The 12,979-nt window shown below is 49.8% G+C and overlaps 1 pseudogene; it reads right to left on the bottom strand.

Moving 5' to 3' along the window:
* Positions 1–5,439: 5,439 nt before the first annotated feature.
* On the bottom strand, positions 5,440–6,479 carry LOC147825527 (high mobility group protein B1 pseudogene; annotated as a pseudogene).
* Positions 6,480–12,979: the final 6,500 nt, after the last annotated feature.

The raw sequence follows: 12,979 nt of genomic DNA on the forward strand, positions 1-12,979 counted from the left end.
AGGGAGGCAGCAGCACCCTCTCCCTCAGCCAGCATCGCACCAGGACAGATTCATCCACTGTGAGAGAGCAGATTCCCTCAGCTCTGGCTCTGGCCCCATTTCCTGAGAGGAAGTTCTGAGGGGTGAGGAGGAGATGCTGCCTGCCCGCGTCTCACCCCTGTCTCTCCCACCTGTGGTGGAGACAAAGAAGTGGATTCTACAACAGGAAGGCTCCTCATTTTCGCTACGGAGAGAAGGGGTTGAGGGATGTTGAGAGCTGGCATGGGAGCTCATGGCTAGGGATACAGAGGTGATCCAAAGCCACAGTGAATGCTGAGATTTAAAAATGTTGAGCTGGGCGTGGTGGTGCACACCTGTAATCCCAGCACACAGGAGGCTGAGGCAAGAGGATAGCCATGAGTTTGAGGCCAGCCTGAACTACATAGTAACACCCTGTTTCAAAAAAAAAAAAAAAGTATGACACATTGCCATAAATCCCTCTCAAAATGTGATCCCTCACTTCCAACGCACTCATTCCATCATCCTTGCAACTTTCTGAAGCACTTCCACAAGTCCTCCAAGTATTTTTGTGACTGCCTCGGTGTCCTGAATTAATACAAAATATTTATGTCAATTTCTGACAAATAAAAACATCAGGGCGTGTTCTATCCACCTCGTTCACCAGAGCCGGCACTGTGAGACTTCTAGTCTTCCCAAAAGTCAAAATGGAGGGCGGGGGGATGTAGCTCAGTGGCGCCACCACCCGCCTCACAAGCGCAAGGTCCCGAGTTTGGTACCAAAAACAAAATAAAAGTCCAAATGAGCGGTTTCACTGCCCTCACAACCCTCTGTGGGTCACCTCCCCTCGCTCACCGTGCTCTGCTCATCTCTCATGTCTCTGTGCCATCGAGTTTTTGGAGATGCGATGTAGCTGGTGGAATCCTACAGCATGTGGCCTTTTCGCACTGGCATTTTTGTGTGATATGTGCTTAGGGTTCCTCCGTGTGTTTTCATGGCTTTGTAGCTTGTCTTACCCGTGATTCATATTCCACTGTGTAGATGCAGCACTGTTTCTTTCTCCACTCGCCTGTGGAGGGGCAGCCGGGTAGCCTCCCCATTTGGGCAGTGGTCAATAAGCCGCTATCAACATCCATGTGCAGGGTTTTGTGTGGACAGAAGTTTTCATCTCATTTGGATCAACACCCAGGGGCGTGTTCCTGGGGCCCACGGGGAGAACGTGTTGGATCTGTAAGAATCTGCCAATATCTTCCAAAGTGGCTAGATTTTTAGCACTCCCACCAGCGATGGGTGAGTGTTCCTGTACACACATTTTCACCAGCCACGGTGTGCCGACCCCCCCTTAACACTTGAACACCTTCAGGTTCAAGTTCACCCCCAGACTCGTTCATTTCTCATCATCCAGTCCCAGGCCCGTCTTGGTCCCGGATGTTAACCTGCCCAGCTGCTGTGGGTGTGTGCTTCCAACCCCTACGTAAGGAGGTGGGGTGACGAGGATACAGACCAGCTGGCCCCTTAGGACTTGCTGTGGGGATCGGGGATGAGCCACGCAAACACTTCTTCTACGTGGAGTTACTTCCTGGGAGGTCCCTTGCCAGATTTGGGTACAGACAACCAATTGTTTTTCTTAAGCCTCTTCAGGATCTATTCATCAAATCAACAGCCACTTGGAAATAGGGAAAGAGTGTGGATTTTATCTCTAAATATCTGGGGTCCTATATTTCCTATCAGAAAGGGGCCTAGGATGAATCATTTCATAGCTCCGAGCCTCAGTTTTCCTTTCTATAAGTAACACCACCAGACTTAGAGGGTTGTTGCAAGAGAAAATTCTTATTTGCTTTTTTGCAGACTATAAAATCAAGGGCAAAAACTAAACTAAACTAAACTAAAATCCAGGACAATGGCAGTTTTTGTTTCCTTGCACTACATGCCCCAGTTCTTTCCTCCTGCTATCCCACACTCACCCAGCATGGAGCTAAGGCTTCATTCATATTAACTGAGTAACAACTGAGGCAGGGACTGTGGGAAAGTGACAGAGCTGCCTAGCTATCCCACGTGAGCACGCATGAGCTCCCCTTCCGGTGGCAGGTGCCTCCCTGCACAGCGCCGGCCAGTCGCGTGCATGGCTGTCTGTCAACAGTGAGGCTGCAATTATGCACAGGCTGGTGGCGGGTCTAATGACTGCCGTAATTTCCAAGCGGTGATGAATGTAATGATATTTTGAGATATCTGCAACAACCGTAATGTGATATGAAAATATGTGTGACTTCTACCGGTGACAAAGTCGCAGGGACTCCTGATGCCACTGTGGCTTGTTTGTCTACAACCTTAGCAGGAAGAAATGCTGGATTCCATTTCAAAGCCAAGGAAAAGCACAATGTCCTTTTGCTGTCGACACGCATAGACTCCCCTGAACTCGGGGCCTGTGGACGCCTCTACACAGAACACATGTTGTTCTTGGGAGCTTTCGGTCCAGATGCTGTCTTTAAGTTTTTCAGGGCCATGGTTGTGGTTTCCTTGGGAATTCAACGTCTTCCTCCAAGTATGTCTGATCTCTGCTTCCCCTAGGTTACACATACCAGGAACCGCACCCCAAGTTTCCTGGACATGGTTCTTAAATTTGTTTGCTTTTTGCTCCTTTGGCTCCGTGTCGATCTCTACCTGTCAAACCTCAGCTCCTCTCAGGCCATCTGTAGCGAGAGGCTTAGTAGAGAGACGATCTCCTCAGTCTGATCTTCCCAGGAGGGGTGAGCCCCCTGGTTTCATGGAGACAACTTAATCAGTCTTTGTGGCTCAAATCCCCACTCAGCCTTATCCCATCCTCTGGGGGCTCCAGAAACCCATCCTCTCCAGTTCTAGGTACAATTGCAGAAGGAAACTACGTGATCTCTGGCATCTGCTGTGCTGGTCCCGGCTTAGCAGGCATCTCCAGCTCCCAGCCCACTCAGGCTGTGTCCTCTCCCCCCGTCCCCAGCCAATACCACTTCTTTAAATTTTCCTGATGGCACTGCCCACTCCTAGACTCATTTTGTATACTAGTTAGAGTAGGTCAGGCTGCAAACACAGACCCCAATTCACTGGCCCAAGACGACAGCTGTTTGTCTTTAGCTCACATAACATTCCTGGTGGTGATTTGTCCCCACGTGACCATTCAAGAACTGATGCTCCCTTCGTCTCATGCCTCTGCACACTTCTAGGATTTTGTTTTCACTGCCTCCATTCATATTACCAGAAAGGGAAAGGATGGAGGAGCACCATGGGGTTTAATGGGCCAGGCCTGGAATTTTTAAATATCCATTAAAGAGAATGTAGTGCCATGGCCAAAATTTATTGCAGGGGAAGCTGGGAAATGTAGTCCATGTGCCCAAGATGCTGGGCGACCACCCTAATAGTCTCTCTCATGGTTATTTTCAGTGTAGGCTTCTGTACCCAGCTAATTTATCAATTATATGAGAAGACAATGAAAAGACATTTTCAGCCATGCAAAATCTAAAATGTATATCTTCCATTGACCTTTTCTCAGAAAGGTACTATAGGATGTGCTCCACCAGAAAGAAATTAAACAAACAAACAAAAAAGAAGAAGAAGAGAGAAGAAGGAGAAGAAGAAGAGGTCAACATGAGATCCAGAAAATGGGGAACAACAATTGTATAGGTCTAGAGAGATTTCGGTCCATTTTACAGCAGAAGTTTGGAGTGCTCTCCAAGAAATGCAAAAGAGTAGAACTGATAAATTATATGACAGTGTGACAGAGTAAAAATTGCAATAAGATACATTTTGCATAGTCATTTGATGAGAATTTTGTTAGAACATTAAAGAGAACTAATCAAATTTTAAAATGAGACAATTACTAAATCTAGAAATATAAACCATTTTACAATAAAAGATTTCATCATAAAACACCATGTAGCTTCCAGTGACAAATCTTACTTAATCGTTAAATTGGAAGCAGTGTTGACGTGCTTAACAAAAAGCTGAGATATCATTAAGAGAGGTTTGAAGAAAGGGTGTAAACAGCTAAACTCCTCATAATTAGTTACATATTCATCAGGATGGACTAAGTTATTCAATAGTGACTTGAAATGGCATAATATAAGAAAAGCTTTTGTCTTACTAATCCAGTAGTCCTCATCTGGGTCCTCAGAGGTTCTGCTGCCTATGATATTTCAGGGAATCTGTGTAATAGCTATACCATCTGAACATGGGCAGAAAGTGTCAGGACAGAGAGACTAGAGAAACAGGCAGGAGCTCTTGTCTTCCTGTGCCATCTTGTCTTCCTGTGACACACATCACTTCCTCTTACAATACCATTGGCCAGAAAGAGTCACATGACCTTGTCTACCGGAAGTGGGCTAGTAAAGCTCTGAAACCTTGAGGAATTGGTAATATTTACCTAGGAGTGGTTTTTTAAATGGTGTAGAATGAATGGACCAAGAGACAACATTACACACATGTTGTTTTAAAATGTGAAGGCAAATTCTAGAGCACATTGAAAAGCTAAAGCAAAAGCAACAAATGTTGAAAAGCTTGCTTCTAATGCACCAGGCAGGTAACCAGTGTGGGCCATGATAATGATCGCAAGACAGGAGTCCAAGCAGGCTTGCTGTAAGCTTTCTACCATTATTTGACTTTTGAAACAACAAGTTTTGTTTTTATTAAATTATATATAATTTATTTCTTAAGTTGCTCAAAACATACAGACTGGAGCCCGGAAGCCTATGACAAACACATTCTCAGTCACCCCATCTGGATGGTGAGTGAGGTCCACAACCAAAGCCTACTTTGTGGAGAATCACCGTCATCGTCCTCAACTGCTTGGAGGGCCACTTCCCTGGGTGTCACACAAAGACACTGGGTGCTTTCCACAGCCTCGTTGTCTCTCTCCAGACTCGGTTGTCTCTCACTCATGTCCACCTTGTCCTCCTGGACCTCAAGATTCTCCCCCTGTGGTGACCGGTGCAGGACATCAGCGAAATGTCCCCCTCCTCACTGTGACTTCTAGCGAGACCCTCTTGATCTGAGATTTCCCAGCTTGTTCTGGGTATTTCTTCTCTTTCTTTCTGGAAAAAGTTAGGTTTAGGATTCTGTCTTATAAAGTACCTTCTATTCCCCTCTTTGCATCTGGGTCACACACGCTCTTCTTGCCACCTCCCTTACCCCATGAATGGCTTTTTCTTTTCTTTTTATTTACTAGGAATTGAAGTTGGATTGCTTCAACTTGCAATCCTTCTGCCTCAGCCTCCTGGAGTGCTGTGATAATGGATGTGCACCACCACACCCAGCTAGACTGCAAATTAATTTTTTAATTTAAAAAATTGTATTTACTTAGAAGCATTCAGAATGTCAACAAAGCAGCTGCAACTTTTTTTTTTGTAAATACAGAGTGATATTTAGTTAACAGAACAACATTTCGTATAAGCTGTGTCAGAGACAACTGAAGATGAAAAGCTACCGTCCCCATAGATAACTAATTTGTGCTGTGCGCCAACAAGAATCTACTTTAAATTTCCATGCCAATTTACAACCCCCATTCTGTACCAGGCAAGGTTAGTGGCTATTGAAATACCACCGGCACAGGGCTATCACATTCAGTAGTGTGTTAACTATACAAAAAAAGACACTGTATGGTTTAAAAACAAATCTTACACAGCCTTACATTTCAATTTTTTTCTTTAAAAGGAGTGAGTTGTATATAGGGGGGTAAATGCTTTATAGACAAGAAAAAACTGCTAGAACCAACGTATTCATCATCATCTTCTTATTCTTCATCTTCATCCTCTTCATCTTCTTCCTCTTCCTCACCCTCTTCATCTTCTTCCTCTTCCTTCTTTTTCTTGCTTTTCTCAGCCTTGACAACTCCCTTTTTTGCTGCATCAGGTTTTCCTTTAGCTCGGTAGGCAGCGATGTCCTTTTCATACTTTTCCTTCAGCTCGGCAGCCTTCTTCTCGTAAGGCTGCTTGTCACCTGCTGCAGTATTATTCCACATTTCTCCCAGTTTCTTTGCAACATCACCAATGGAAAGGCCAGGATGTTCTCCTTTGATTTTGGGGCGATACTCAGAACAGAACAAGAAGAAGGCCGAAGGAGGCCTCGTGGGCGCATTGGGACCCTTGAACTTCCCTTGTCTCTCCTTTAGGAGGGATTCAGATTTGCATGTCTCTTCCCTAATGGGCCTTGTCTGCCTTTGCCATGTCTTCAAGTGTTCCTTTCTCTTTAGCAGACATGGTCTTCCACCTCTCCGAGCACTTCTTAGAAAGCTCAGAGAAGTTAGCGGAAGCGTCTGGGTGCTTCTTCTTGTGCTCCTCTCGGCAGGTCTGCACCAAGAATGCCCGTGATGACGTCCTGCCTCCCGGCTCCTTTGGATCTCCTTTGCCCAGGTTTACTTGCTTCTGTCTGCGAGGCACAGAGTCGCCCAGGGCCCTCCGGCTCTCACTTGCCCCAGCGCTGTCTCTATGGAGCTCAATGTACTGCAATGGCTGTGAGAGCAAATTAATTTTTTTATTTTACTTTATTTATTTTATTTTATTCCATTACCCCCTTCAACCCCCTACCTCCCTATGTACAAAAGCTTTGTTTTCATTTTTTCCTTCTATTTTCACTTTTTTTCTTGTCCTTTCCTTTCTCCCTCCCTCCTCCCTGTTCCCCTTCCCATTTAAACACTTTCTTCCCATTTCCCAACATCCATTATACATTTCAGGCCTTATCTCCACTTTCGGTTTCTCACACCAGAGAAACAATGCGGTATTTGAACATGTGTGTCCGATTTATTTCACTTAAGAGCATTGAGTTAGCTATAAATGTCTGAAGCTTATCCTTCTTTATGGCAGAATAATACTCCATTGTATAAAAAACCACATCTTCTTTGGGCTGTTTCCAAGCTTTAGCTATTACAAACTGTGCCGTTATATACATGGGTGTGCTTATATCACTGTGGTATGATGCTTTTAATTCTTTCGGGAAGATACCAAGAAGAGGTATAGCTGGGTCAAATGGAGCCTCTAGTTTTAGTTTTTTGTTGTTTTTTTTTTTTGGTACCGGGGATCGAACTCGGGTTCTTGAGCTTGCGCAGCAGGCGGCAAAACCCCTGAGCTAAATCCCCGGCCTAGTTTTAGTTTTTTGAGAACTCTCTGCACTGATTTCCACAGTGGTTGCACCAGTCTACACTGTAAGTTAATTTTTTTTTTTTTTTTGGTACCAGGGATTGAACTCAGGACCTTGCACTTGCAAGGCAGGCGCTGGAACCACTGAGCTAAATCCCCGGCCCAGTAAGTTAATTTTTAAAAACACAGATTCTGCAGCTCCAGCCAAGTAGCCTGGGTTCAAATCCCAGCTCCACCACTTACTGGTTGTCTGCCCTTGGGCAAGTGACAGAGCCTCTGAGGCTCGGGTCCTGGGCACTTCACAGGAGGCAGTCATTGCCCCTCAGGGCTGCTGGAGGATTGCATGATTCATATGCAGTATTACACGTCTACACGAGCGAGCATATATGTAACGCACTCTGTCAGCTCTCAGAAGTGTATGTTAGCATCCTTGGTCTTATTAAATGAAAATCATAGGAGGCCACTATTTTGGGCTAAGCTTCTACACAAGTCCCCCAAAATGAGAACAAAAACCAACATGCAGTCACTCATACTAAATTTCCCCAGTACCAAAGCATAACTAAGTTGTTATCCAACTTTCCAAAGAAATAAAAGCCCAAGCAAAAGACAGCAGCCAATTTTCCTAAAGAGCTTTTTTTTCCCTTCCTTTCTTTCTGTTTCAGTGCTGGTCATTGAACCAGGCCTTGTGCATGCCAGGCAAGAGCCCCACCATTGAGCTCCACCTCGCCCAGCTTCAGTCTTTACCAGAGAACACATAACCTGATGTTTCCACTCAGCTGCTTCCCATCTCTGCCTTACAGGGAAGCAACTCTGAAACACTGAAGCCACCTGCTACCCTGTGTTCCTGCTTTTTTAGCCCTTCTCTGCTACCCAACCAACCTGCCCTGCTCAGCCCCTGGGCTGCATACTCTCTCTGGGAGAAAGAAGTGATTCATGATTCTAGAATCACAAGTGCAAACCAATGAAGACCCTTAAAGGCATTGTAATGTTGTCTTTTGTCAGCCTACAGTACCAAATTGTCATTTGGAAGAACAGAGCCATATCCCCTTTCTTTCCAAATCTCCAACGCCTAGGACTCTGCCTGGCGCAAACACATACACATACACACACACACACACACACACACACACACACACACACACAGGCCCTACTTTTCCCCCAGGAAAAGAGAACAAGGCCAAATCTGGACAAGTCTCCACATTGTGGAGCCTTCCTTGGGGAGACTTGGGAGCACTGGTCCCCTGAAATGTCCAAAAGGTGGGTCACTTCTTCCCTCCAGGCCACTGCCCAGAGAAGGAGGATGCTGGGGAGGACAGAGACCACACACTGCCCATTGCCCAGACAGCATCCCCAGGCAGGGGTGGCTTGGGGGCCCTGGGAGTCCAGGTCACAAGCAAAGAGCAGAAGTGAAAGGTGCGAAGGCAGCAGAGCCTGGGGATTGGTTGGCAAGGAGCCCCGGAAGGCCCAGAGCAGGACAGGTGCCCATGGAGAAGCCCTGCCCTGGTGCATGGATGGCAGGTCATTCAATAGAGCCCCAGAGTAGGGGTTTCACTGCTCCTCGAGCACCGACACCCACAGTTCTGCATCTCAACCTCATCTCTGGGGCTCCACAGACCCGATCACCCTGCCTCCCCAGCCTGTGTTCCCCTGCAGCCCACCCCCAGGCCCCGGACTGGCATCAAATTTCACTAGAATTTCATCCTCCACAGTCAGAAGGCAGAGCTTCCTCTTTCTCATTTGGACTTGACGATGCTTAAGTTATTAACCTCCTGCGACATCCTCGGGGCAGTTGTCGTCTTGAGTGCTGGCCTGCATCTGGCTCCCTGAGGGCCGAGCCTGGTTCTGAGGCACCTGTGTTCCTAGGGGCTCCTGAGTGTTGGCTGGAATAAGCTGAGCTTTGGGGGGCGGGGTGTCTTGGAGAACTTTAGGGAGACCCCCTGCTCCAGGATGAAAGCCCCAGAAGTTGGAGGGTGGATGAATAGAAAAAGGAGACACTGAGACCTGTCTCAGCCAGTGAGTGACGCGGCCTTAAGGAAAACGGGTCGCCCTTTGCACAAAGCCTGGCTCCTCCTCCTTCCAAATCCCTAGAGAAACCCACCCAGGCCTCCCTGGCTCTGCTGCCTTGTCCCCTGGGGGTCCCTTCTGTGAGGGGCAGCTCTGACCCACGACCTCTAATGCCACACCTGTGCCAACCCACACGAGGAGACAAAAGGTTGGCAACATATACCTTGTATTTGTCTCTCCAAGCAGAGGGGCTAGAGGTTCACCTTCCAGTTCCAACCTCCCTTTCTCTGACCTCCAGCTTTGAAATACACCCAAGTGAAGATCTTATGAGCAAATCAAGTTCTATGGCAAGCTCTCACATTCCCAAACGGACAGAGCAATTTAACTTGGAAAGGGTGCTTCGAGTCTAAGTATTACACCTGCCTCAAATTTTCCTCACCTTTCCATCGGGATTGCTAGGCATGGTGGGACATACCTGTGATCCCAGCACCCTGGGAGGCTGAGACAGGAGATGGCAAGTTCAAGCCCAGCTTGGGCAATTTGGTGACTTAGCGATACTCTGTCTCAAAATAAAAAATAAAAGCCCTGGGGTGTAGCCCAGAGGTAGAGCGCTCGCCTGGCACACAGGAGCCTCTATCAGAGCCATCTCTGCCAGCCCCTCTGGAGGAGAAGAGCCCATAAACAGCTGGAGGCACCTCTGCAGAGCCGAGCTCCCAGGAGGCCTAACATCTGGGCAGCTGCAAGGCCCCACCCTGCACTCCAGACGGATGCTGACAGCTCCCTCTCCGAAGGGCTCCTGGCACACACCCAGCTGCCTTCTGGGGAGACCACACCCAGCCAAGCACCCTGCCAGTGAAGGACCCTCCTGTGTCCCATTGCTCACAGGCCCGGAGGCCACAAGCCCAACATCAAGGCCCCTGCAGGTGCAGGGTCCAGCAAGGGCTCGTTCTCCACAGCAGACATGGCGCCTTCCTGCTGGGTCCTCCCATGGCTGAGGGGCAGAAGGGACAAGCACCCCCCTCAGCCTCTTTGTAAGGCGCTGACCTCGTGAGTGCTCTCCCCTCATGGTCTCATCACCCCTACAGGGCCCACACAGGGGGTGCAGCCACAGCACTTGAACTTGGGTGGACCCCGACGGCAAGCGATTTCCTAGAGGGAACTCATTGTGGGGTCAGCAAGAGAGCCACTGTGACCTACAGGTTCAGAGCCTGGAGTTCCTCATCCTGCGTCCCGACTCCAGCTCTCGTACTCATCAGCGGGGTTCTTGGGAAGTTATGCTCTCTCTCTAAGCTCACCATCCTCATCTGTAAACCCTAGGGCTTTCTAGGAGGATCAGATCCAAAAGGGCTCAGTCCAGAGCTGGACTTTGTCGACCCCAGGGCTTGGCACCCTGGCACCTAAGGTATCACCTGCCTCTGTACTCCATGACTGCATACTGTCCACGTCGCTCCAACTAACGCCTGAGAAACTCACGGGGTCCTCCCGCTGGCCACTCCCTGCCATGCCCAGAGCCCCAAATCCCCAGTTTCCTGAGTCCTGCTTGTCTCCTCGCGCCTTCCAACCCCTGCGTAGAGTGAGCCTGCCGACCAGGACCCCAAAGACAGAACCCCCCCCAGCACCCCAACTCTAGGAAGGAAAGCCCGGAGTACCGAGATGGAAGATCTGGGCTAATCCCAAGCCAAATGAGGGTCTAATTCCCGTTGTAAACATCTGTCAGCTGCTAGTTAACAGCTCCTCTGCCCTGGGCTTGGGGGCAGGTCTCTGCCTGCCAAGTGGTGGGGCCTGTACCTCCGGTGTTGTTTTTCTCCCCGTCCTTGTTTTTTCTTTTTTGGAATGTGAATATAAACTTTATGGAGGGGCCTGGTCTCTGTTCACACCGGGTGCTAATAACCCACAGCTGAAGGCCGGGGTGCAGGGGAAAACGGGGTGTGGGGCGGTGGTGGGGGGGTGGGTGCCGGGCCAGAGGCTCCAAGAACCAGGCGGGGCCGGGAAGGGGCTGGGGAAAGGGCCGGCAGGATATTTAATATTGAATCTGCTCCCCCACACCTTTTAATGTGGAAACTTAGGCACAAACCAGCCCCTGTGTTTAAGTCATTAAAACATCTTTAAGCATTTTCGGGTTGGAGTTGCTCCGTAGCCATCCTGGTTCCTGGAATGTATTTTATTTTTCTTTTAAATTGCTGAAAGCAGGAGGAGAAGGGGGCGGGACAGCGGGGGTGGAGGGTGCATTTCCAACAGATTTTCTTTTTCTCAGGCCTGGGTGAGGAAGAGGGCAGAGGAGAGAACAGGGCTGCCTGTGTCTGATTGTTAATCCCTAGGAATCCCCAGGAACCCTTGCTGACACAATGCACATTCTCCGCCTCCCTCAGTCTGCAGGAAGCGTCACCCTGGGACTGGGCAGGGCACAGCAGCCAGCAGACCACGGGACACAGGGGCCCCGCCTAACCTCCGCCCTTGAGGCCAAATCGCACCTACCTCCCTTGACTTCCGGCTGTGTCTGCTGGGCCGGGCGCCCTGCTAGGCAGGACAGTGACTAACACAGCTGCCCTGCTTTTGGGGACAGGATGCCTGCTGCCCCTTGGTCCCGGACCTCAGGACCAAGTACCCCAGTGACCAGCAGCAGCGCCCAAAAGCTCAAAGGATGAGCCTGGCACCCAGATTTAGGATCAAGAGGTCTGAGCCAGAACCAGCCCAGGATCTCCTCAAAGGAGCTGTGCTTTTGAAGGAGATGCCCAGGCTGGGAGCAGAGTGTGGACTTTCAGGGACCATGGCTTGAGAGTCGGACGGTCGCCTTGGCATGGGTCTGACTCTGCCAGCACCAGCGCCCTGGCATCCCCCGGATGGAGCCCCACCCGGGTACGCAGTGGTGTCCAGAACTTTGGGTTTGGGGTGACCCGGCAGAACCACCCCACACCACTCCGCCAGCTTCCTTGCCCCTGTACCATCTGATTTTGCACTGGATATGGGAACCCCCTCTCCCTGGGGAAGGAGCTTCCCACAAAGAGTTCTTTTTCACGAGGTTGCAAGGGAGGCTTCCCATGTCCCAAGGGGCCTGGGTCGGGGTGACAGGGTGAGGGGTGACTGTGCCTGGGAGCCCCTGGGAAAGAGCCTCCCTAAACTCATCCATCTCCTGGGGGACTCGAGGAAGTGTCTGCACATGGCAGGGCCCCCGGCTCTGAAGGACTTTCTGGGGACCCAGGTGTAGCTGGCACAAGCCCCGGGGAAGGTCTAGGGTCAACAAGGGGACACAAGAGGCCCCATGGCACTGTGCCAAGGGAGGAAGGGCCATGTGGGTTCCCGGAAGTTGGTATCCCATTGCCTGAAGATCCAATCCCAACTGTGCTATGACCTGAACTTGGCTCTGGCCACCTCAGGACTTCACTCTGCAAGAGCTTCCAGGTCCAGCTGGGCATGCAAGCCTGCAAGCCCAGCACACAGGAGGCTGAGGCAAGAGGATCAAGACTTGGCCAGCCTGAAGTACATGAAGAGGCCCTGTCTCAAGGAACGAAGGAAGGAGGGAGGGAAGGAAGGAAGGAGGGAGGGAAGGAGGGAGGGAAGGAGGGAGGGAAGGAGGGAAGGAAGGAAGGAAGAAAGCTTTCCCTCTAATGGGAGCTTTACCCTTCACAGTCTCCTCCTGCTGTCTGTTACACCACCCAGGGCTGGGGGACAGGGTGAGACCTTGCACCTGCAGGGCAGAGGCTGCACTTGAGCGCCTTACACACACACACACACACACACACACACACACACACACACACACGCCTATGCATGCACAGTCCCCAAGCAGGCTGTGCGGATCGACCAGAGCTCCCCGAGACCAGGGTCCCATGCACCCTCAGCCACCCCGGCAAGGGCCACCTAGCTATCCTCTCGCGCCC

Source organism: Heterocephalus glaber, unplaced genomic scaffold, assembly GCF_053883595.1.
Source record: "Heterocephalus glaber isolate CG9 unplaced genomic scaffold, H.glaber_assembly_v1.0 deba00001497, whole genome shotgun sequence".
Lineage (NCBI taxonomy): Eukaryota > Metazoa > Chordata > Mammalia > Rodentia > Bathyergidae > Heterocephalus > Heterocephalus glaber.